At 43.4% G+C, this 27052-nt stretch overlaps 1 protein-coding gene across 1 annotated transcript in view; it reads left to right on the top strand.

Annotated features, from left to right (window-relative positions):
• LOC121443637 (coiled-coil domain-containing protein 192-like) overlaps positions 1-27052 on the top strand; it is a 199569-nt gene that overhangs the window by 60066 nt on the left and 112451 nt on the right.

Genomic DNA, 27052 nt, shown 5'->3' with positions numbered 1-27052 from the left:
TTTATCCACTGTAAAGTTAAAATGCAATATTTTTAGAAATTCTCTGTAAGTAAAGTTCATATTCTTGCAGATGCTTAAAATGAAAAAAAAATGTGCTTTTCTATATGGTCAGATGGTTTAACCATCTGATGGCGCATTGAAAGAGCACTGAACATAGAAAAGGATGCCAGGAAAGCCAGAGAAGAGACTGGAGTGGCCGTCAGTGATGATACATGGAACTTGGATCTGAGACAAAGATCATGAAAAATTTAGTTCATGCCAGAGACCCCTGGAAAGTTTCAAAGGCAAGCCGCCCAGAGGTGCCCTTTGCTGGGTGCTTAGGCCTCAGGTGATACCAATGCTCCCAACCTCTGAGCCAGTCTAGAGCAGCATATGCTATGTATACTCATTTGCCTCAGTCTTGTGCAGTTTGGGAAAGCAGCCCTACATCAGAGTGCATGTGTGTCCAGTCGCTCCCTTAACGTCTTGATGAATATCTCATGAATTTCTGGAGCAAATTCATTTGCCCTTTAGCCCATGTCTGTGCCGAGAAGCAATGAGCACCAACAGACAGGATACCCTTGTGCTCCTGTGTCCATGAATCAGGCACCTAGCTGCTCCTGAGAATATTAACGCCCCTGACACCTTCAGCATGTCTCCAGAGCTCGTTGTGCTTCTAGCATCTCCACATCCATCTGGGCTGCACGGGCTAACCTTGATAAAGGATACTGGCCAGCCCTGCCAAATGGCCCTTCTCAACAGCACCAAGTTCCTCAGACCCAGCCCAGAATGCAAGCAGAAAAGACTGTAAGATAATGAATTCTCGTGACTACCCCACTGACTCTGTGAGGAGGAGCTGACTTTGGAAATTTTTTTTAATTGTCTCATCTTTCTGTGCTGAAGAAAAAAAAAAGTCGTATGTGTTAGGACAGACCTTTTAATCCTTAAACTCCGTCTTTTTCTGATCTTGGGTACTGATTTGTCCCACAATGGAAACGAATGTGCCGGCATTTGTGGCGTTGTGACCGTTCTAACAGAAACCTGGCAGACTAGCTCAACACTCTGTCGCAGATGTTATTCCGCCGGCTGCCCTGAGGGTGCCAGATAATGACTGCAGAGGGAGGAAGAAGGCTCCTATTAATCTGTCACCTACATCCCTGTGCAAGGAGGAAGACAGATGCACTCCCCAGATTCTGATACTATCTTCCAAGTCTCCCCACGATGGGCTGATTTTAAAGCTCCCTGCAGCTGGTGTCTTGGGGAAACCCCTGTGGTATCTACTTCTGTCTCCTAACTCCAGAGTGTCTGCCCCCGCCATGCTGCTATTGTCCTAGGCTCCTCTGAACTGGGGCTGGTCTTTTGTATAGGGTTTCTAGATTTTTCTAAAGTAAGTTGTCTGGTAGCTAGGATTCAACATCCCAGTTTGTATTCATCAAGGCTTTTCTTTAATTTTTCAAGAAAGTTTAAATGGAAACTATTAATAATAGTATTTATTGAGTTGGTTGTGTGTCTTCCTATCGTATCAGTTTCAAATTCTTATATAACCTAACAAGCCAGACATTATTTCTCAGGTTAAAAGACTGAATCTTTAAAAGGTTAGATTACTTTTTATACTTCATGATTTTGCCATCCCAACTGAGTGTCTTTCCAGATTCCTGTCTCTGTACTATCTCTGTCTCTGAGGTGTCACAGGTCCTGTAAAGTGTGACTTCCAATGTCCCTTCCTCTTTCCATGCCCTGGAAGCAAATGATCCCGGAACAGCGCTTCAGCTCACAGTCCTAGCATCTCCTATGCAGATGACAACCACCTCCATCTCCTTCAAGTTCCTTCTGTCTTAATCATCCTGTGATGATAACCCCTAAACAATTTTAATGTGCATTTCTTCAAACATTATCCCTGGAGAAAACCTTCGGCAGAGCTTTACCACCTCCTCAGAAAAGAAAGAAAAAAAGCGTGTGTTGGGGCAGAGGGTGCAATGGGGCTGGAAACAACACAAAGCGGGTTTGCTTGCTTTAGAAACAAGCCATGCACAGCTAGTCTCTCGATGTGTTCATCCATAAGGACCATTTTACAGCACATAGCTGTGGCGATACTTGCATCTAACATCAAATTAAAGCCGTGTTTCCTTGTGACCTAGCATCATGCTGCTCTCTCCAGATCAGCAAGCCAGATTTGTCATCTTCCTTGTCTGTATTTTGAATACATCCCTCTCTTTCATTCCTCAGCCGTGGTGGCTAATGGACACACTAGACTGTTCTAGAGATCAACTAAAAAGCAGTCTTAAAACCCTAACCGTCTCTACCTTCATCCCTATGTAGTCAACTGTGCTGCTCTGTCCCTAGATCTGTGTTTCCTGACTTCTGCACCTGCTACTTCACTATGATACCACCTCCCTATCCTTTTCTGACCATTATATAGTTTAGCTATTGTAAATGGTCCCAAATAATTAGCATGAAAATTTAGAGCATTCTACTGTCCCTCTCCTGGGACAAAGTAGCCCATTTGTTTTAGGTGCATAGGGTTTAGACGGCTGAGACGAGAAAGGATAAAATCTATGTATAAATACTTAAGTGAGGGCTACATGCATAGCTCAGAGTACTTGCTTGGTATGCTTGAAGCATGAGGTTTAAGCTCTAAGATAAGAGGGGATAGAGAGACAGAGGAAAGGAAAAGAAAGGAAAAAGGGAAGGGAAGGGTGACTGATTTAAATCGAGCATAGAAAAGAAAATTAAATGGAAGAGACTCTGGCGGTGAGAAAGGTCTATGAGCGAAGAGAAGGGCTTACGGAACTAAGATTGTGGTAACAGAACTTTGTAGATAGAGTGAAGGTTCTTCTGGGAGGAAAATGGAAAGATCTTGAGATTTCTGAGAACTCTGAAGATTAAGAAAAAATAATAGGGGAAAGGGATAAGAAGAGTTTCTCTGTGTTATCGACTTCAGCCTCTCTAGGCATTTGAGGGTCCCATTAAAGACTAGACTTCCTATTGTACTGTAACTTCCTTAAATGTACACTTGTACAAATTAGCCCCTGTGCTGGGCAATTTTATGTCAACTTGATACAAGCTAAAGTCATCCCAGAGGAGGAAACCTTAATTGAGAAATATCTCCATAAGACCTGGTTATCGGCAAGCCTGTAGGACATTTTCTTAATCAGTGATTGATGGGGAAGGGCCCAGTCCATTGTGGGTGATAACACCCCTGGGCTGCTGGTCCTGAGTCCTATGGGAAAACAGGTTGAGCAAGCTGTAAGGAGCAAGCCAGTAAGCAGCACTCCTCCATGGCCTCTGCATCAGCTCCTACCTCCAGGTCCCTGCCCTGTTTGAGTTCCTGTTCTGACTTCCTTGGATGATGAACAATAATGTGGAGCCAAATAACCCTTTCCTCTCTAAGTTTCTTTTGGTCATGGTGTTTCATGTTACAGCAATACTAACTCTAACAAAGTCAACTACCTAATGGTTTTCTGGTTTCCCAAAGACCATCCTGAATGGTGCTTGCAAACACAGCCCTTGTCCTATCTCATCTCTTCTTTACTCTTCTTAGTTTCTGACTGATTCTACTAACAAAATGAAACTTCATTTTTACTTGTATTTACAGTACCAAGTGGTTTTGCAGAGTGTCATCAATGGGGGCTTGGGCAACAAGTTGTCAGACATTGGCATATTAAAATCTATGGCACAGGAAAGGAACCGCTCAGACCCTGTGTAGCCGTGTGAACCCCTTTCCTACCTCACCTCCATTATGTACCTGTGACCCTCCCTGGAAGTGTGCCATACTGTTTTATCTCTAGTAACTTTGCTTATTATTCCTTTGCACATGGAACACCTGTCTGACTATCCAGTTGGCCATGTTTTTCTCATTCTTGATCAAGATAGCTAGTTGAAGGAAGTTTTCTCTCACTGAAAAGTCATCTGTCTTTTATTGGTATTTTCATATTTTTGTGTTCTTTTCACTCCATGGCACTGTGAACCCATGATGGAATAGCCTCATGTGGTGAGCATTTTCTCCAAACCTGGGTTCTCGGGGAGCAGAGCACAGGCTTGTTTTTTTCTCCCTCGAAAACTCTTTGCTGCCTTGTGCAGATTTGAATGAACTGGCTTAAGGCGGAGAGAGGGAAACAAGAGGAGCAGTGGTGGGAGGCAAGGGAACCCATTGCATGTATTCTTTCGTGCATACAGTGCAGCTTTAGCTGCGTGTGTTTCCCTGTGTGTGAAGTGAAAACAGAAGGAGTCTACTTCAAGGAAGAGGAACACCAGTGACAGAGATAAAGGGGAGAGCCGCAGGGGGAGGGAGCAGGCACCGTGACATGTGTGAAGATATCACTATACAAGCCGTTATTTTGTATTCTCATTTAAAAACCAATAGAGCAGGGAATGGCAGCAGTGGAACTAAAGTGAAGTTTACTTTGACGTTTACAGCTACAGACTTTGTGTTTCAAGATAAACAACTTGTGGAGACAGCTGTATTCCTTAAAGATGCCAGTCACATACCGTGTTAGTTCAGTCTGAGGCTAGTCCTGTCAGGTAAAAGGTATGCTGGTCACTTTTCTGTTGATGTGATGAAACACCACGAACAAGGAAACTTAGAGAGGTTTGTTTGAGCTCATGGTTCCAGAGGGATAAGAGTTCATGATGGCAGAAGGAGGCATGGCAGCTGGAACAGGCTGGGTGGCAGGATCAGAAACCGAGGGCTCACACCTTCACCTGCAAGCACCAAGCAGGGAAAGCAAACTGAAAACGCAGGATTTTTTAAACTCTCAGGATCTGCCCCCAGTGACGTATTTCCTCCAGCGAGGCCGCATCTCCTCAATCTACCCACAGTGTCACCATCTAGAGACCAAGTATTCCAATGCCCAGGACTACGGGGGGAGGACGTTTATCATTCAAACCACCACAAAAGACAAAGGAGAAAAGATAATAGTTGCCTGTAGTAGATGTTGAATTAAAAACACACAAAACATAGTTAAGATAAATTCCTACTACAGGTGGAGAAATACACTGAATGAGTGATCCTAATATGAACTATAACAACTTATTGTCTGGACTTATTCAGATCAGTCAGAAAGAAACCAATAGGGGAATTACATTTTTATATAACTAAACTGACACCTATAAAATAGAAAACTATACAAACCTTTAATATTTCTGTTACCACTTGTAATATTTTGAAGTTTAAAATCTTACCCCACTAACTTTACGGTTCCTCAAAACAGCTTACATTTTTAAATGTTTTTAAAGATTATTTTTTTTCCCCAGTGCACATGTGAGGTCTGAGACTGGGCCACCCACAGAACTAAACTGCCCTGGCCAATCTTTTCATTCTCTATTCCGTGGTTACTTAACAGCTTAGCGACCTACACAAGCTAAAACAAATCCTTGAAGTGATTGTTTATAGTCATGTGAAGATAGTTGTTTAAGTTATAATGACTTGAATTAAGACTAGATATTTTAAGAGGGGGGAAAACCCTTTATAAATGAATACCTTCCAAGTGGTTGAATCCATTTTTTTTTGTTGAGCTTTAGTCTTTGGAGGTATAGTGCTTTGTTTGCCTGCCTGTACAATAGCCTTTGTGTCTTCTACCCCACTGTACCCTCATCCCAGTGGTCATCTTTCCTCTTGGTGTCTAGTTATCCATAAGACCTACCCAGGACTCAGCATCCTGTTAATCTTCAAGGGAGCTCTTTCAAAGTAGAAATATGGATAATTGAGCGGTAGGCATTCAAGTATTTCTATTTTTTTATAGCATCATGTATGTCTAAAATACTTCAGAATAAGCCTAACAGTCAAAACCATCCTAATAAATAAATCATTCCAATGAACCATGAAGCCTTTTTCGATTTGTAGGATAGGTGATTGTATGCTGAAGCCAGACTCTCAGAAGCCAGTTTCATAGGATGCTCAGGGTCAGAAGCTGAGAGTAGGAGACTGGGCACACGGGCAGGTCCAACCTTGGCACTCCTGAAAGTTTTCCCTAAGAGTTTGGTTGAACTTCTTTCCCTACAGAAAAGCTGTTGGTGTGTTAAACTTTTGGAATTAAAGTTCTATGAAAGCTCCAGTTTGTTCATGTGGTAGTTTCTTCCTACCCTAAAGCTCTAGCCCACCTGTTGGTTGCTCTTTCCCCATCCTGGTCACTTTCTTAGGGTTTGTTTTGTTTTCCTTTGACCTTAGACATCCATGAACACCCTTCCCCAAGTCATACCCAGATTTCCTTTGTGGTTGAGTCTTTCTCACCGTATGCAGTCTGGAGGGGTGGAGGTGGTCTGTCATTCAGAGTATTTTTTATTTGCTTCTAACTTGAGATGAGCCTACCTGCGAAACTGCAAGGAATCTGCATTTTGATTTGGATGATGCAGAAGGATAACAGTGGATGGATTCCGTCTGTGGTACCCAGGCCCTATGCCAGTGGTTGATACTGCCTGGACTAGAACTGTTTTTAGACCTTTTTCTCTGAACCAGGTTCCTGCTGCTTTCAGGAGCCCCCAGGATCTCCCCCCAACTCCCTCAGGCACAATCTCACTTTATTTAATTTGGTCAGAGTCAGATTAAATCAGCGGAAACAGAATCATATTGCTTACGTTAGCTCAGTGATTTTCGCAGTGAGTCGGAAGTATTAGTATCACATCGGGAGTTCTTTGAAAAGTGTATTTTGAGGTCCCAATTCCATATCCCAATTCAGAAGTTTTAGGAGTGGAAATACCACAGTGGAAGGTTGTAGAAGCCCCCTAGGTTGTTCTGGCGCTGGTAACCCTGACCGAGCTATGGTCAGCCGGAGTTCTCCATCCTGACCAGCATTGTCCTTGACTACACAGCGCTGCTGACTCTCCTGCCACTGAGAATCTGTTCCAAGGCCCGAGTCCTAACATGGCAGGCACCAAGGCTGCAGCACAGCTCAGCACATCGATTTGTTCAGTTGATAAACCAAAAAAGGCATGATCTTCCTGCCCCTCCCCTGCACCCCACACTTCTGCCTGCTCTTGTATCATCACTGCATTCCCAGAGCTTGTCATGACTAATTCTGCTGTCACGTGACAGTAATGAACCCTTTGGAGTCACTAACAGTACGGTTTCCTAGTGCTGCTACCCACATTATGTCATGTCTTTTTCCACAACAGTCCTGGGAGGTGTTCCTTCTCCATCAGATAGGGCAAGTGAGAGCCGAAGATGCTAGGATCTTTTCTCTCAAAGGCTCCCCGGTAGCTGTTCTGTGTCTAGGGTACCGATTTCTAAGATGGGTCCCATTCCATTTCAGAACTTCTGCTGCACGTGCCACCAATAAAGCGCTGCTTATGATGTCTGCGTGTTAAGTATTCTTCGGATCTTACAGTGGAACTAATCAGTCAGAGAGAGCTTGGCAGATGTCTCTTAGAGTGTCTTACTTGGAGCCAATGAGGGAGGAGAAAATTCCTTTCCAATGGAGCATCTGAGGCCTTTTTAAAGATATATATATATATATATATATATATATATATATATATATATATTTAACCTAATGGAAAATTTCTCTGCAGCTATTTATGGGCAGAACCACATAATACTGACAGTTTGCACCTAGAATAAATGGAGGAAATAGTTCTGCCTGTGCTGGGTGTAGTGTAATTAATTATTCTCCACTTGGCTTTCCTTGGCTGGATTGTCTATACTGCATCATAAGTCAGCCACCCATTTTAAACATTGTATGGTTAGTCCATGGCTTGTCTTCATTATACTTGATTTGGAGAATTGGGAAATGAGGTACTAGTGGAGGTTTTTCCAGCTGGTGAGAGTTGTTGCTTGGAAAGGAAGTTTGTCTGAACTGTCCCTGCACACAGCACCATCTCCCGACACCCTCCCCATGCCGGCTGACACCCAGGGGTTGGAAGGTTTGGAATTCACTAAGGATTTCCCCTGGGTTCAGAACAAGACTTTCCTCCCCTCTCATTTTTCTGCCCCTCTTCAGGAAGGAGCTGTTTCTGTCTGAGTTTCTCCTTTAGCTTTGAGATTTTTCTTTAGGTTTTATTCTACACTACTAGCTGAGTTCTCCAGGGTCTAGATCACAGTCATAGTCATGTGTTATATTTAATATGAACTTGAAAATGAAAATAATAAATAAGTCTTTCTGTTTTATAGTAAATTATCCAAGAAAGAGTAAAAATATGTATTGTTTTGTCCCATTTCCAAAGGAAAGAAACAAATATCTGGATTTAAATCTAACACAGCCTAGTACTTTATGAGCATTTAGTTTCAATTGCTCTCTTGATATAATTTTATAGTTAGTAAATCTAGCTGCAATGTTTAACTGTATTTACTCATTTTAAATCTAATTTCCACAAAGGATTTGAGATGACCCATAAAAGCATGTGTGAAGTAACTGTTCTTTAAAAGTCAGTAAATAATAATAATTGAAACCATACATTAAAGGGCCATATCCTAGAAAATTAGAATGTGTTTGGGGAAGTCATAACTTACCACATAGTATAGTTATAACAAAAATGTGGATCAGATATTTCTCATAGCCAAAGTCAAGACAAAGAAAATGGTTCCACAAGCAATTCTTACTGTATTAGGGAGGGGAAGATATTATCGCTTATTTTCTGGTAAAGTAGTTCTGAAATGAGATTTGGGCAAACTATCCTACAGACAATAGTGAGAGAGAAACAAAAAGAACCTATGAACAATATCAGACCAGCAGACATAGTAATAGTAATGGATTTTGGATGGCTGCTCGTGCGGTTTCCAATAGCAGAAGGCCAGCTCACTGTATGTGAATAAAGTTCTTTCTTTATGGTAATTACAGTGTAGCTACTTTGCGTATGATTTTAATCCACAGTCATTTGTGATAATCCAGCAGGCAGGCTTTCCTGCAGTCCAAACTCAAGCAAAGAATGCACAAGATGGAAGGTAGCCAGAGAGTCATGTTTGCTGAGAAGGCGCCTGACTTCACACACACACACACACACACACACACACACACACACACACACACAGAATAAAGCCAGGCAGCTAGGTCATCCAGTTTTTCAGAAGATGAAAATCCAGCCCTCTGCATGAAGTCTTCTCATTTGTAAGTGTCGGCAACTAATTCAAAGAAAACAGAGAGGTGTGTGTGGTAAGCAAAGCCTACTAGGTGAACCTAGGTAGCAGCCGTAGCTCAGATTTGAAATCCAGACAGGTACTTTAGTGCATCTGCTCCATTGTCGGAAAGATGCTCTTTGCAGGCATCAAGAATGTGTGGTACTTGCAGCTGGGGGCTCAGTGTATTTTATCACAGTCTTTTCAGGTACGCATTTGTTAGTTGGAATAATGGATGCCACTACTTGGTGGTAAACTGAAGAATCCTCCCTTCAACCTGCAGGACCCAAGGTCACTTTGGGGTCATCTTCTTTGGGGTCCAGACAGTCAGGCCTAATGTCTGCTTAGGCCTTCCAGGAAGTGGAACCTCTCACCTCTGCTTACAGTCCAATTGTTAAAACTCAGTCGTAAGGCACTGTGACTACAGGGAATTCTGGGAAAGAAGAGCTGGCAGTAGACCAGGAAGAAAGTGAGGTTATACATGTCAATGAGTAACTGCCCTGTCTGCATTTAAGTCATTCTCTGAACGAGGACTGATAGTTCTTCACATCTTTGGCTCCATGATAAAGTGCATTAAAATTGCATTATTATTATGAAACCAAGTAAGAATTAAGATAGAAATTTATGCAATACATACCGTACAATCAAGAGCTATGCATGAGACTATACACAATACCTCCAAATATCTAGTTTGATTCCAAGGGACAAGAACGTTAAATGCTTTTTTTTTTTTTGCATTGGTGTGTATGTGTGTGTGTGTGTATGTGTGCAGGAGTGCTCGAGAGTCTGAAAGTAAGAGGCTGGTATCAGATTGATTACTCTCTAACCTGATTTTTCAGACAGGGTCTCCATCTGAACCCGAGGCTCACTGATACAGCCAGACCGGTTGGCCAGTGGGCTCCAGGAATCCTCCTGCCTCTGCCTCCCTAGTGCTGAGTTGATTGGTGTAGACCACCGCCCTCAGCTCTTTCGCATGGATGCCGGGGACTGAACTCTGCCTGTCTAGATGCCATACTTGTGTGGTGGACACTTTACCAACTGAGCTGTCTCTACAGTCCTCTCTTTTCTCGTTTAAGGACAAGATAAAATTCAGCTCAGCCCCACTATTAGCTGAAAGTTTGGTCTGAGTCATTTAATTAGAAGAATGCTCCTCTCTCGTCCCCGTGATGGGCCTATCATCCCTTGGCCTAGGAGAAGGCAGCTTCCATCAGAGAAGATCTTGTTGTTACCAATAAGTGCTTAGTACCAATTAGTCCTTAAACCCAGTAGCCATGATGCTAACAGTTATTGACAACATCTGGAGACAACAGAGGTGAGCATAATATGCTCCCAAAACGTCCCCTCACACTGCCCGTATACTTCATACACTCTTGGTCCACCCCAGTTAACTAAGGACTTTCTGAAATTATTTATTATCACTGTGTATACATGTTCATGTTTTTTTGTGTGGATGTGCACATACTATAACTCATAACATGCATGCAGAAGCCAGGGGACGACATTTTCATATTGGTTCTTTCTGCCACTTTTATGTGGGCTCTGGGCTTGAACTCAGACCATCAGACTGGCACAGCAAGTGCTTTCTGGCTGAGCTATCTCTGCACACCTCGTTTTTTTTAAAATGCTACACCATAAATCCCACTTGATTAAACATATCCCCCTCGAAGTACTCAAAGCAAATGCCAGAGTCTAAAGCCCAGCTCTTCCCTTTACCAGCTGTGTGTCTTTGATTAGGCATCTCCTCTCGGGGGCTTCATTTCATCCCTGCGAGGTGGCGGCATTGAATATATATCATTCTAGATATGGCCTGGTGGTTAAATGAGTTACTTTACGGAAGCCTGCACCAGCGTGTGCAAGACAGGTATGAGTCTTGCATAAAGATGTGCTAAACGCAAAAGCAGAGACAACCACCAACTGACCCATGACAACAAGCATGGAAACGACTAGTAAATATTCCCTAACTGGTTCAGTGGCGAGCTTTAATGTATGTGTGACCCATCTACATACCGGAACCCGGATTAAATGAGATGACAGGAGGGAAGAGATTAACAGTAGCACCTGCTTGGGACTCAGCCAACACTTGTCGCTATTGGCATTGCTTCTGCTGGGGTGCCCGGCCCTCTTCATCACTCACAATATGTGCTTTGACATTGCCTAGCACTTTATAAACATTTATTTTTCAGTATCAGATTCTATGATATGGGGTTTAGCTCTTAATTGCTTCACTGTTTTCAAAATAAATCATGTCCCTGTGTTGAGCTCAAGCAATTACTCATACTTTGTGCGCATGAGGGGATAGTGTAGGAGGCGGCTCCCTGCCTGCCAGAGCCGGCACAGAGGAATTAGCTGGGCGCTTCTGCTCACCTTCACTTGAGTGAGAATACACTGATTGTGTTAGGCAGTTGCCAGCGCCACAGGGAATGGAAAACTACTGCTGAGGTGGTTTGCAACTGGAAAAGATCATCTTTGATGCTCAGGGGCAGTTCTGGAATGCTCTAAGTCCTTCCTGCCTAGCCTTCCCCAGTCATTGCTTTCTCAGCCCCCTGGAGAATGTCATCCAACCTGTTTCTCTCCCATTCTAACTTGACCCCAATAAACAACTGTCCCTACTGGGAATGTTTATGACGTATATTCCCTCAGCCCGGGGCTAAATGATTGCAGCTGACTTTGCCAAAGTTTCTTTAACTCCACTGTGAGATGTCTGGAGACATCTGAGGGTGAGAAATGCTGATGCCAGGACAGGGTTGGGGAGCTGGATGGTACCGCTTTTTTGTGTGATGCTTTTGATGTTTCTCTTTACCCTCCTAATTTCAGTACTGCAAGAATTCAGATTAACCGGTTTTATGGTCTAGTCTCTCAAATTCTCACCCAGCAATTACAGAGTGAAAGAACCTACAATCTACAACCAAGAGACCTCAGAATGGTTGTGAATTAATTTGTTTTTAAAAGTAAATTTTAGTATCTAGAAACCATAGAAGATGTCAAACCCTCATTTTGCCTGGTGAAACAGGAAGTTGCTTCTAGTTTTAAATATTCATTTAAGCAATTGCTTAAGCGCAGATATTTATTATTTTTAGTGTTTCTAATATAAATAGATCTATCTTTTGTCCATTCTCTTCCCTGGGTTTTATGTGCCATAAAGCCCTACATTAAGCCTACTGCAGGATGGGAGGGAAACTGAGGGGGCTGGGAGCGTTCTCTTGCACTTCCTAGATAAAGGATTTGTTGTAATCTTGGAATCTATAACAAAAACAAGCAACGAAATAAGTAAATATGTTGGACTGACTTGTCTGCACCAAGGTGATTTCTCAAATGATGATGCCCCGGTCATAGAACTGACAAGTGGTTTAGACACAAGCCTTCTTCAGATTTCCGGATTCAGAAACCTCCACAGTATCTCATGCTCTCCCACTCTTCACCAAGTGCCGCGGTAGTGCAGGAGGAACTGGGGGGACTTGAACTTCCCCTAGAAAGGACACAAGCAAATCACAGAATTCCAGGAAAAGGCAATGGAATGTGAACCCAAAAGAAATGGTTATTAATTGTTCATGCTTCAGCCATTTCTGCTGATCCTAACAAGACCACTTCTCCTGCTTCAGGCTTAGTGGGTGCAGGGAGATTTGGCTATGAACTGTTACTGTCTGTCCTCTTGAAAAAAGCATTTAAGAAGAAGGATTGGGAGGAGGAGCAGGGAGGAGGCCAGACTGATCAAAAGCAAAGCGGCTGGGCTTAGGGCGTAGGGGAGAATGCCGGGTACATGAAAATGGGAGTGGGTGCAGGAACAATGCTTACAGTCAGGCCAGAAGTTCAGTAGAGGGAAGAGGCTGGGAGAAGAGAGGTGTTTTTCAGCTGTGTGGATTTGCTAATGAGAACACAGCTCGATGTTTACAGTAGGCATTGAAAACAAGTCGTGTCCAGTTGAAGCCCATGGGGATGTTTCCCCCTCAACACTCTTCCAGGTGTGGAACACAGCCATCCCCAGAGACAGGGCTCAGGAGGTAGCCAGAGTAATTAAGAGCTCTGTTGCAGTAACCCTTGCCGGTCTGCAGTGTTCCCTTAAAGCTCTTGCTGTCAATTCATGTTTCCTTTCGCTAGTTGATTAGTATTCTCAGGTTGAGGGGATTTCAGCCTGAACCAGCAGGATGAATGCTTACGAGCAGTAATCTCTCGGTCCTGCTATTGCTCAAAGTTCATTGGAGGGAAGCTCAGTAATATTTTGGAGGAGAGTCCTAACATCTCTACCGAACCGTGTTGCCTGGGCAGTGGAGTTTTCCTTTCAGACGCAGTCTTAGGACACACATTTAGACTTCAGAACAGCCTTCGCCCAGATGGTCCCTTACCCACCAGCTTCAATTTGACACCTCTGGGAATCTGTATCACTGAAACTGTGTCCTTCCCAGCTTCCCCCCAGCTCCCATTTCTGGCTCGTGTACCTGTGTTGTCTCACACATTATTGATGACGAAGAATCGCTTCCAAAATTTTCTTTAAGAACAGCGATTATTTTCTTCTTAAGATTTCTCAGTTTCCTTTTCAAGACTATGTGTTGTGGGAAATTTCTGACCTTAAAAATGTGATTCTCTGCATCCCTTGGGAATCAATGTAACAGCAGGAGTTCTCCCTGCAAGCTTTAACCAGGATTAGCCCAGCAATGAGACTCCAGGCTCCCTTTCTCAATGTGAAGCCATAGGTCCAGCCATGTATGTGGAATGCATACCTAACTGTGTGCACCCAGCCACGTATGTGGTATACATACTTGCTATGTGCACCCAGCCACGTATGCGGTATGCATACCTACTATGTGCACCCAGCCACGTATGTGGTATGCATACCTACTGTGTGCACCCAGCCATGTATGTGGTATGCATACCTACTGTGTGCACCCAGCCATGTATGTGGTATGCATACCTACTGTGTGCACCCAGCCATGTATGTGATATACATACTTACTATGTGCACCCAGCCACGTATGCGGTATGCATACCTACTATGTGCACCCAGCCATGTATGTGGTATGCATACCTACTGTGTGCACCCAGCCATGTATGTGGTATGCATACCTACTGTGTGCACCCAGCCACGTATGTGGTATGCATACCTACTGTGTGCACCCAGCCACGTATGCAGTATGCATACCTACTATGTGCACCCAGCCATGTATGCGGTATGCATACCTACTGTGTGCACCCAGCCATACACACAGACACCAAAACCTGCTTCTCTATATAAAGTGTAAAAAAACGACAGACACATTTTTGTCTCTGAGACTTTTCCACCCTTCTCCAGTGCACAGATGGAGCAATCAGGGGTACTTTCAAGCTGCCGTAGTGTTTGCAGATGTATTTGAGAAAAGCCATGGGATGGTCAGAGGCTCAAGAAGTACAGCTAACTTACAACCTGCTGGAATTGACAAAACATCATTCAGAGTTTGTGCTCTGGACAGAGCCCATTAGAAAGCAGTGTTTCGGGGTCCCTGGTTCAGCAAGTTAGGACAACTTACTATTCTTGCAGAAGACCTAGGTTCAGTGCCCAGCACTCACATCAGGTGGCTTACAACAATCTAATTCCAGTTCCAGGGGGGATCTATGCACTTCTACAAACACATGTTGAGTAGGAGCTAACATAGGCGTGCACATATGCACATAAAAGTAATATATTCTAAGAAAGAAAGAAGAAAATGCATTACAATATGGGGAAATATTTTATCACTAGTGTTAAATACCTCAAAGGGTCCAAGTCGCATTACTGAAAGACTTCACCTTTTACGATCAAAATTTTAGAGAAAAATTACCAGACTTATGGGAAGTGAGATTTTCCTACAAAGGAGACAGACAGGGCACCGAAGCTGGCATGCAGATTTAAAGCACTCTTACATTAACAATGAGCATCGATAGATAATTCTGAGGTTGGTCAGGATCCCATTTACAGAAATATATTCCATCTGCGTAAGCAGAATTGGTGTTAGTGGAGATCACAGGCAACTCTCCGACTCTTCAGGAAGCGTCAGACCAGTGCTGGAAACCGGCTGGGAACGAGAGTCAAATCCCAACAGAGGTTTCCCACCAGAGCCTCTCACCACTACCCAGTTCCAACTGGGATCTCTGGCTCAGGCTCTGGAAAGCCTTCACTAGATCCCCCACTTCTGAATCAGGGGTTTCTCCCGTGAACACAAGCTCAGGGCAGCTGTCTGATCTCAGTCCTGGCATGAGGATCCACTGGGACTGCAGGCATGCTCTGAGGGACAAGGGGGTGGCAGGTGTTGTCTTTAGAAGATTCAGTCTCAGGAGGTGGAGAGCTCCTAAGTTTTGGGAAATTTTCTAATGCTGATTGGCTGGTAAATACTTCCATGACACCAAACTGATGAGCAGGACTGTTCATGCCCAAGAGTTTGACTGGGACTAGGCTGAGCAACTCTTAAGTAAAAAATAAATCTGTTCTTGCTATCATAGCACCTTGGGGGCTCAGGAGTTGGTTTGGCATTTTACTCACTTGCTGTGCAAGCATCAGGACCAGAATTCAGATCTCAGCATTCACAAAAAAGCTGGGCATGGTGGCACATGCCAGTAATTCTAGTGCTGATAGACTGTGTTGTGGAACATGGGACAGGAGGATCCCTGAGGCTTGCTGGCCTTCCAGCCTATGCAAAATGGTAACCTCCAAATTCCAGGAAAGACCCTGCCTCAAAAAGCTAAAGTAGAGATGAGCTGATATCAGATGTCTCATCTGATGCCGATCTCTGTCCTCTGCATGTGTATCCAGGCATGAGAACAGGCACCGACATACACACATGAGAGTGCATGCACAAATTCAGACACATGTGTGCATATTCATGCACACACACACACACACACACACACTACCACTACTACCTAAAGCAAAATAAGCCAGAAAGCAAAGTTTATATATGCATGACTGCATTGATACAAATATCCAGAATATAAGTAAACACCAGGAGACACAAAGTCCCGCTCCCTTTGGTCTGTGCAGGGAGAGGAGACATCACTGCTAATGTGTCTGTCTACAAATACTGAGGAACTATGTAATAGTAAAAGCTGTGTGGCTTTGTGTAGATACTAAAGATTGTTGGACTGTACGCTTAGTATAGAGGTGAATACTACACCTCCGTATGAAAGAGGATAAACACAACTGGCTCCTGAGCTTTGTCCAAGCAATCTGGGATGGGAATATGAGTTTTGTTTTCCTGCAGCTGATCCACAACACTCTGAGAACCACTGCATCTGGTCCTCATGTCTATACGTTGCCTGAGCTATACACTGGGCTTCCAAATGCAAAGTTCCTCTAAGTTTGTCATCTTAGCATGGAAAATACCCACAAAAGCAGTACAAAACTGTTGGAAGAGTCTTCATAATATGATTAATGAAAGAAAACTATGCTACCTTTCGCTTAAAGTATTGCTATAAAAATCAATGAATTAGTGATTTTAATTATGTTGATATTTATCTATTTTCTGTTCAAACTACTTGCACCCCAGGATGAATAAAGTTCAATAATTTAATACCATGCAACACAATTCTAAATACCTTTCATTTTAACTGCAGAGCTCCTTTATAAAAATTTAACATCAGATAGATTAAAACTAGCCTTTAATGCATTGCTACATTTTGAGAGTGACTGAGAACTTCCACAAATCCTAAATCTTGAGTTCTGTTCCCAGATACCCCAGTTTCACTGGTCTGAGGTGCAGGTAGGTTATCCAGACTTTATTCTTCCTCAGATTGTTTCACCATGTTAGTGATGTTGGGAACTACGGCTCTAAGGTACTAACAGATGAGGCCCACTCAAGTGGCATAGTGTATTTTGCCAAGAACCACGGCAGTAGGCAGATTGGGGACTCTGGCTGGGGGTGGATACCAGCCACTGTAAACATGGGACTTGATCTGAGCAATAAATTAGAGGAAGAAAGGAGTGTGAGTTGGGGTGGTCTAGATAGAGAAGGTGGCCTGTGAGACAAGAAGAGATGACAACACCTGACCCTTAGCTAGAGCACAGGGCTGTGAAGTAAAACCCAACAACCCGATCATGTGTTTTATAGCAGACTGTATTTGAAGGTTCCTCTGAAGCCACATGAAATGACAGGGGAAGTGACAGTGGTGGTGCTTCTGCCCATGGCATCTTGTATTTTGTTTATTTGTGGGTTTTTAGGGTTTGTTTTTAATTGAAGAAATAACTCAGTCTCCTGAATGATGGGTTCACGGTTGAAGACAGTCTAGCTAAGCCCGCTTTGGCTGTGAGGATTTCCGGTGTTGAACGAGTTCCAGAGTCACTATTTTATAATGTATTTAAATGTGTCTTCTCGCAGCAAGCTCTGACCCACTTTTCCAGAGGTATCCAATCCCAGATGACAATCCTTTATTGCCCCTAAACTTTGTAGCCACTGAGAACAGGGGCAACACAAGCTTGGTGAGCTCTAGGAAGTGAGTGAACATGTGTGGTCCTTAGGGCGGAACAGACGTCTAGTTCTCTCTTAGCCTTGGAAGGATTTTAGCAGTTGGGTAGTGGCCCCTACCTCCCTGTCAGCAGGTCCTGCTTTCGGCTGTCGCCTGTTCTCTTCCTATCTTTACAATCAGATGGCCCTGTGAGGCAAGGGTTCCCATGCAGAGCAAACAGGCCGAGTCATTCCCACAGCCCTGTTTGAGCTGTAGGGAGATTGCCTTCCTCCGACCTGGTAGAGTCAGTTGTGCAATTACACATGATCTTTATGTTGAACCCAGGTGGGCACCACAACAGTACGAGTTAAAATATTTGAAATTAAAGATGCTTGTTTATCGACAAACGTTTACTACCCTAGTATAAGTTATCTTGCGAGCCAATGCCGCTGATGGTCACAAGGTCTGCACTGTTAAAAATGTATTAAATGTATGGATTCACACTTGCAGTTCCCTCTCAAGAGTTCAGATACCCAATATCGATCATGGCCTGAAATCATTAGACAGAAAATTCTAGAAAGAAACACTCATAAGCTTTAAAGCTCAGGCTGTCTGAACAGGGTGATAAACTCTCACTTGCCCTGGCTATTCAGACTTTATGTGCCACCTTCCTGAGCAGTCACTTTGGCTGCCGTCTTCATTCTCACATTGTGACAGGACCACACTGCTGGTGCCTGGTAAATCTATGTGGAAGCCCCATGCAAGGTCATGTTCCCCTCTTTACTTCCTCTTATCGGATAGGTCCTATATCCTAGCATACCGTCACAAGAAAGATGAAAATAGCAAAATAAAGTTTGGAGAAAGAAAGGGGCACCATTCACATTTTTTATTACCATGCATTGTCATAACTAATTTTTCTTTCTGGCGCTGTTGTTAATCTTACCATAGCTAGCTTATCAGTTAGACTTTATCATGTCTGTGTAGGAAAAACCATGGTGTTCTAGTTCCATTTATGTTGCTGTGATAAACTGCTCTAACCAAAGGCAACCTGGGAGAAAGAGTTTTCTATGGTTTATCCTTCCAGGTCACGTCTGTCATAGGGAAGTCAGACAGGAACTCGAAACTGTAATCGTTATTGTCGTTTGGAGATGTGGTGTCTCACTAGATGCTGGCAGATTGCCTTCTACCTGTGGGAGTCCTCCTGGTTCTATCTTCTAAGCACAGTGCAGATGTATGATACATACCCAGCTTGCTTTGTTTGGGGATGGTTCACTTAGCAAAGACCTACCAGAACCTTCCTTACCTGAGGGATAGCAAGGTCAGCAGAAGATCTATAGAACACACCATGGTATTTATTTTTCATTAATCTTTAATATTATTACCATATACATTTGTGTGTATGATGTGTGCTGTGTGTTCTTGTACCAAGGTATATGTGTGGAGGTCAGAGAACAACTTTGTGGTGTCGATTTTCTACTTCAACCTTTATGTAGGTTCTGGGGATGGAATTTGGGTCATCAGACTTGTACAGCCAACACCACTACCCACTGAGTCCCCTTGCCTGAGCTTTTGTCTTAGTTACTGTTCTTGGCTGTGAAAAACCCCATGACTGCAGCAACTTATAAAAGAAATAGCTTAATTTGGCTCATGATTTCAGAGGGTTCGAGTCCAGGATGGAAGAACAAAGGAACAGTGGGCTGCTCACATCTTGGTCCACAGCTGGCAGGCAGAGAGAGTGTGTGCGTTTACTGGATTATTTATTTGTTTCTCAGATATCTGACTTATCTGATGCTTATGGGAAATGTGTTGGGATATAAGAGTAAACAAAGTAGACCAAATTTTTGCCCTTGTGGATCTTACTGTGTGGCTGGGAAAACCAGGAAGACAAATATAAAATTCTGTGGTGAAAAGACTACAAAGAACAAAACAGGGAAGGGGCTGTCGATTCTGGGTTGGACTGTAGGAGCTCTTAGAGGGAGTGATGGGGAGCTGGCTTACGCAAAAACATACAGGGAACTCGGGTGTATCTCTGAAAGGACATTCTACTAGCAGCTCCAGGGAGGATGACATGCACATAGCTGGTTTCTGAGGACAGCTTGACACCTTAAGTGTCCTGAAGCACAAGTGTCCCTGGGCATAAGGTGCGATTGTGGCACCTGAAGCTGTGCCCCACACATCAGGCCTCTGAGGCACAGTGAATGATGCCTGTCTTCAGAAGCATCCTGCATCTACACCTCAGGTCGGATACCTTCCCATAGTGCCATGCTTTGGGGCAAGATTTCCAGGGGAAGCAGGAAGCAACAGTCCCTCCAGGATGCTCCAGAGGTACCCCTAATCTGTCTTAGTTCCTGATTCGTCACCAGAGAAGATCACACAGCCAAGACTCTGCATCATGAGAGAACAATACAGGTCAACCTGGCCTCTCCCTAGGTAGTCCCCTCATGCGAGATAATTGATTTTCTGAGTCAGAGTAGTTACTGACAACAGTGTGGTGGCAATAGTCTATCTCATTCTTCAGGTTTGTCCCCACACAGTGTATGGGTAAAGTCTATGTTCTCACATCTGTGGGTACAGCTGATGTTGACAGTGCCTCCGGCTTTGTAATCTCGCCTCTCCTCTCTGCCATTTGCCCTGTCCCTTTGTTTTTGATTGCTAAGTTCTGTATGAATCCATTTGCCCTTAGAATAACCCAGAGGTCTCCTGCAAGCCACGTGATCAGTAATCACATTGTAATATGTTCCTGCATCCTCCTTTCCTCACTTCACTGATTGGGCTAGCTCAGTTCCCAAAGACTCTTTCATCAGTGAGCAACTCTTCCCTGGAGGCACAGCTGCTGTTAACTGTGTGAGGCCAATACGCCCCCATGAGAGCCAATGTATTTCTAGTTTTCAGCGTTGTGGTCTCTGCCTTACTTCTCAAAAACCCACTGAGAAACTATAGGACCACTTGCATTACAAAGAGTAGTTCCCAAGGCTCCGCGCCTTCTCTAAGCTCCATGGTCACCTTGAGAGCCCTTATGTGTTCTAGAAGAGGTCATGGGATTTTCCTCAGCACCTCCGCGTAATCATGTTTCAGAGGTTCTGTTATAACCGGTGAAAGGTTTACTGTCCCAGCTGTGTCCAGACACAAAAGAGTCATTGTTGACGTGACCTTTAGCTGTCAATTGGCCAATTTTTTTTTTCTGCTGATAGAAATCATGGCTATCTCCAAAATGCCAGATTGGCATGCCACCCTGTGTCACAGGCCAACCAGGTTGCAGCGTGGTCCGTACACTAAAGCATATCCACAAAAGAAACGAGAGTAGGGAAAGACCACCAGAGACGTTTCTTCTCTCCCCTTATCCCTGGGGAAATGGTAGCTCTACGTAAAAGAACCTGTCTTCAAGGGCATGACCAAGGTTGAACGCTGTGTTTCAACTAAGAAAAAGGCCTAACCCTTGCGCTTTTCCTTGAAACAGTCCGTCTCCGTAGCACCGCCAACTTCTTCCCTAGGCAATAGAAGCACAAGGGAAGCGATAGAGGGAATAACATAACCTTTGGTTTTGATTGAGAAAGGTACCGGAATTGCCTAATGTCCCATGTAATCAGTATGAATGGATCCTGTTGAAGTGTGCCAGCTGGAGGAAACATTATTTATAAAAGCAACAAGCAACGCTCAGCAAGGAAGCAGAAACTGAAATAATGTGGAAAATTTTGACTTCAAACTCCCGTTCTAAAAACTCCTCTCGCCAGGGTTTCATATAAATTAAACAGGTTTTGATTGTTCCCAAAAGGCTCCAATTCTTTTACCGAATGGAGCTATTTCTGAGAACTTTTTCCCCCAGCATGGGATTTCACAGACCCAAGTCCAAAAAGCGAGCAGGCAGATTCTGGATATATCATTTAATGTAAAGATTGCCTTGAGATGCAATCAGTCTGTGTCAGCAATGCTCTGCAGTCTGTGGCGGAAGGGAGCCCTGTGTGTTCTAGGGAATGCAATGGCTCCATTTTGCACCCCACGCCCACTCTCCTGACCCAAGTTAGAGTGCTATCCTTCTGTCAGGGTCACCAGCTGGGAAAGGGACTATTCAAGAAGGAAGTCACGGGGCTTCTTGGAGTAACCTGTTTTCACCACCTGCGCTAGATTAATGAGGTGATGTCGCTGTCAAATTTTTGTTTCCAGAGAAACAATGACAGTTTTTATTAAAAGTTTTTAATATGGCAGAGAACAAGCCCAGGATTTGTTCAGACTCCATGACCTGACCTTTAAGATCATCTGGATACCTTGATGGAAATACAACAGCACCATCAAGGTCTTTGGCTGGCTTCTGATACCCTCCGAAAACCAAAACTCAAGGCACTCTCACCAAGTGTTTGAAGAGGCTTGTGGAGGATGAAGAATAATAACCTGGAAAGGCATGGATAAGACAGTTACTTATACTTGTGTTTATTACAAACCTATTCCTAATTGGTACTTAATATAAAATAAGTAACCCAGAACAGCATGAGAGTAATAGTTCAACAATACCACCTATAAGTTAATACTTCACACTGCTTACATTTTCCCCAGAAAAATCAAGAATCCAGCCACTGAAATAAAATACATAGCTGAAAATCTGGGCAAAGTATCTACTGTAATCTCCCTTCCAATATAAATGGGAACTCTGAGGGTCATCAGGAGCCTAAGGGAACTTTTTATCAAAGACAGAAGCATACAGGCATCCTAGAGCTTAAAAAATAGCCAGATGCACTCCATCAGGATGGCCTGCTGTTCCTAAAGCGACTCTTGGCTTTCCTGGGGGAAATTTCAAAACCCAGGCTTCTGTAGGAGCTTTCTGCTGGACTCTCGCTACTCCAGCAGGACACAGTGTGACTTTCACTTTTAACCAGCGATAGGCGTTTCCGTATCCATCCATGTTTACGGAGGACTCGAGACTTCTTACTACTTAAGCTGAAAAGGTGCTACAATGAATGCTTGGTTGTTGAGTTCACAAACAACTCAGAACCTTGCTAGAATTTAAGGACGGTGATATCCTGCCTGGAGCCCGTCCAGCGCTGGCAACCTCCTATGAGGGGAGCCAGCCGTTAGCTTTTTCTCAGGGCTCTGTCAGCCTCAGGAGTATGGTTTACATCTGTTGCCATTGTTTTTCTAAATAATAATAATAATAAGCCATAATAATCATGAGTAAATGCTGGGTCAGTGAAGTCGTTTTCAATTTTGTTTGAGTATTATTTGGTTACTTTTGGGGGTTATTCATGATTTCTTTGACAACCTGGTCATTGCGGTGTTTCTATCATTTCAACACCCAGTGTTCTCAGGCATGGGGATGACAAGTTCAAGGTCAGACTGTGTGTCAAGAACACAAAGGGTTAGTGGGTTACTTTGTTGATGAGTATTAGTATTATTGTATTTTTTGATATTTTTCAAATAAGTAGTGATTATAAAATAGTTATTGTGCGCATTAAGGTTTGCATAGGAATTATTGTTACTATTGCTATGGAGACATACAAAACACCACACACCCACTTCACTGACTTCTGTCAAATGGCCAGTAGCAGGAAATTTCAGTGAGGAGGTGTCCTAACTGAGTCGGTGGGACAGGTCAGCAGTGAAAACACTAAGGCTCATGTGTTGCTTATATTGATTAATAGCTTAGCCTGTGGGTAAGTCGACCTACAAGTCTTGGTATGTGTGTGTGCCTGATAGAGTTACTTTCCGGTGGAAATGAGGAAATGAATAAGATGGATTAGAAACTTCCTTTTCCCTCTTTTATATCACAGATGTGAGCCACAAGAGAAAGGGTTAGACAGAGAAAATATGGAAGGAACACATGAGTTAAAATTACAGATGTGAATGTAATGTCTTGGGTCTCTCTACCGTCATCATCATCACAGAATGAGGGCCAGTAGCAGGGGGGAGATTTATGTAGGGCCGGGAAGGCTTTCCAAAGTAGAAAATTCCACAAAGCTATGAAAAGCCCAAAGCCCAGGACCACTCCCCAAGAAGCCCCCCTGTCCTTCATTCCTTCCAGGAAGAGAGATGGGAATACAGGCTGCTCTGTCTGCTGACACCAAATACCTATTTGATCTGTGAAACTGCGAAGGGGAGCTTCCAGGGCTTTCTCTCACCACCTGCTCCTCTTGGACACTGTGGGATCATCCCCTGAGCACTTGAGAAATAGGGCTTTGAAAGAGAGACAGCCGATTCAGTTCGGAAGGTGGTGCATTGTGTCGTCCTAGACGTGGATGATTGGTCTAAAGTCTTAGAAACACCTGACATTTTAAAGGCCTTTTGGTTTAGATTGGCAGGGCTTAAGGTGTACCGTGTCTTTAAATACGGAACCTTGGTGTTCTTAAATATTTAACCAGCATAAAAGAATTAGGTGTGGCCTCTAGAAGAACGGTGTGTGCTGTGGCCTCTCATGAATTGTCTCGCTGGACACAGCTGTGTGATGGGTGTCTTGAAACAACAAACTAACATGTGAATGTCAAAACAATAAAGGGACGCTGTCTACGGTGTGACCTTTCTGTCAGGTGGTCCCTCCCCACTCCTTGGAGCAGGCCCAGCGGGTCCCGATCAGGAGAGAGAAGCGTAACCACGGGACCTCCTGTGAGAAGTTTCCCACCTAGTTATTCACTAAGGATTTTCACTCTTGCCTCATTGAGTCTATATCTACATTTTCTTTTCCAAGAAAGTTAGAGAGTCATCCATCCATTCCCTGTATATCTGAGAAAAATCATGTTTTCTCTGGCCACTGAGAAGGACACTGAGTCTCGTTACCAATGAAATCTTAGTGAGTGACAGAAATGGGAAAGCAAGTCAATGTCTTGATCGATTTGGAGTAAGTATCACTTTATTTGTCTTGCCTGCCAGGGAACTGCCCTTGAGGACTGTATGAAGAACAAAATCAGCTTGCCTAAGGGAGCGTCTATATTTTCCTATTACATTTAAGACATTTATGATTAAGGCAAACCATTCATAGAAAAAGACAAAGGAAATCCATCAGATACAGGATCATCTTTGTCTTCTATTTCTTACCCATTTACTTACTAATACCGAGAGTCATCTACTGTGCCATGGGCTCTTCTATACTCAACAGTGGACACTAGTGTGAGTATTATCTCTATTTTGAAGTCTCAGGCCAGCAGAGACCCAGTCAGGTTAGCGTCCACTAACAACACAAGGCTGCAAAGGACTAAGACAGTGTGAACACATCTTTGTGGTAATGCCTGGGAATATCGCCTAATTGAGGAGAGAGGGGGTAAGGAGTCTTCCCGGAAGAAATCACAGATACATTAAAACAGGAAGTGTGCGTAGGAGTACAGGTTAGAACACCAAGGGCTGGGACGTCAGATTGAGCTCCTCCGAACCGGCCCGAGAAGGCCGCACAAGTAAGATCCAGACAGGGAGCTCTTGCCACAGAAGCTCATACTTCAATGATTGTAGATGAGATCAGATTTGCAGTTTAGAAAGTTTGGACTGGGGACCATGGAGAGCGGCCTAGGGAGATGAACTAAGGATGTCCTTTGGAGAAACCCTGGTAGGGTAAGAGTGGCCTTGGGGATGGGGCCAGTATCACCTATGAGGTGGTAGGGTAGGAAGTGCGGAGAGGGAGGGATGGTGAGAGAACCCAGGACACTGCAAGATCTGGGACAGGCACGGAAGACAGTACCACTCAGAGCAGCTAGCAGGGTGGGGGTGAGAGGAATGTGCTTTCAAACACATGGCCTTGATTTGACTGTTGTGTATTTAAAACAACTAAGGTTGGGAGGGAGTTGAACAGGCAGATTGGAAGCTGAAAAGTAAGAAGCCATTTGAAAGTTAGAAGTGCTCAAAGAGAAAATTTAGATACTCTTTGACAGGTTTTTGTTTTTTTCCAGCATTGTTTTCTGGTAGTTAACATTATAAACATCTCTCAGGAACTACCAAACAACGCACATTCTGCCACCTTTGTCTTTCCAATGTTTGACAGCACTGTAATTTCCAATGCGTTTGTTCATCTATTTTTACCACCATTGCTGATCACAAAGACAAAGCAGAGAAGAGAAAAGAAGTTGTTATAGCTCTAGCTGGGGGAAGATCAGCCACACTGCAAAATGCAGTTTTGTATACAAACTGCCAAATATGTGTTTTTTGTGTGGTCTTTACCATAATGGCTTCTGCATTTTACCGGGATCTGGTTTTTCAGGTTTCAAAGGTTATTTTACTTCTTCTAGAATTGGTGTTTTTGTTTCTTAGTTGATTTTGTGAAAATAATGGTAAGGGCAGTGTCCTTCTTCGGGCCAGAGCTCCACACCTGTCCAGCAGTGACAGCACAGATATGAAACAAGAGTGAAGGGAGGATAACATGCTAGTGACATCACTAGACTCAGGATGAAATTTAAAATAACTCTTTCTTTGGTAACATCAATTCTAAAAAAATTTTATATCGTGAAATGTATTGAAAAATAAAATATGAACCTATATTTCTTATCTACTCTTCATTCCAAATTTATTTCTAGGATTTAGAATATTGCCTAGAAACAATACCTCCTATATAGACAGGGCTACTGGGAACCAAAGTAAGGCATGATCATATGTAAAAGGTATTAGGATGCCTCTTGTGTTCTGGAGAAAATCAAGAACTCAACACAGTCTTCTTTAAATTTAAAGCAGTTTTTCATATAATAGATTTTGACCATGTTTTTCTCTACCCAGGCTCTTCCCAGATTCTCTCCTTCTCTCTACCTCCCTACTCACCCAGCTCTGAGATCCCTATCTCTCTTCCCCCTTTCTCTCCAAAAAACAAAACAATAGTTCACAAAACCCCAAAACAAAATAGAGAGTCCATTTTGTGTTGGCCAGCTGTTCCCAAGCATAGGGCCTACCCTGGAATGCGGTTAGCATACACCACTATACTTTACTGAAGAAAATTGACTGTCCTTTTGCTGGCAGATATCAACTGCAAGCAGCTTCTTGGTGAGGAATGGGGCTTTGTCCACTTTCCCTTCTCTGTGCTCAGATTTTTGTCTGGTTTGAGCCATGCAGGTCTTAGGCATACTTTTCCAGTGTCTATGAGTTCATGTGTGTGTTGTTAGTTCTTCTGTGTCTAGAAGAAACTCTTTTCTCAGGGTCATCCATGTCTCTGACTTTTGAAATCTTTCTGTCCCACTCTTCTTTATAGATTCAAGAACCTTGGAGGGGGAAATTTGATAAAGACATCCCCTTTAGGACTGAGTGCTCAAAGTCTCTTACTCTCTTTACCAATTTACATCTAATGCAAGGGAAGGCTTCTCTGATGAGGGTTGAGTAGAGTCATTTTCTGGTCTGTGATTATAGCATTGTGTCATTGTGGGTCATTTTATTACTATGTTCCTTTAGCAGCAGGTTTCCCCCTAGGACCATGACTTATTTAGTCTCAGGTTCTCGGTCACTTTGGTAGTATCAAGTACAGATTCCACCTCACAGAACTGGCCTTAAATTAAAATAAAAGGAAGTGGTTTGTTACTCCCATAACATTTGTGCCACTATTGTGCCAGCGTATCTTGCAGGCAGGTTCTAGGATGTAAGGTTTATAGCTAGGACATACTGATGATTAGTTTCCTCCTCTGATAGCATGCAGGGTATCTTCTGACGTCAGGAACAATATAATAGAAAATGACTCTTAAACTCAAATTATAATTG

Source organism: Microtus oregoni, unplaced genomic scaffold (assembly GCF_018167655.1).
Source record: "Microtus oregoni isolate MIOR12 unplaced genomic scaffold, Mior012 000110F_ref0000174, whole genome shotgun sequence".
NCBI classification, from domain to species: Eukaryota; Metazoa; Chordata; class Mammalia; order Rodentia; family Cricetidae; genus Microtus; species Microtus oregoni.
The sequence above is the reverse complement of the archived record's forward strand: the minus strand, read 5'-3'. Positions and strand labels throughout refer to the sequence as shown.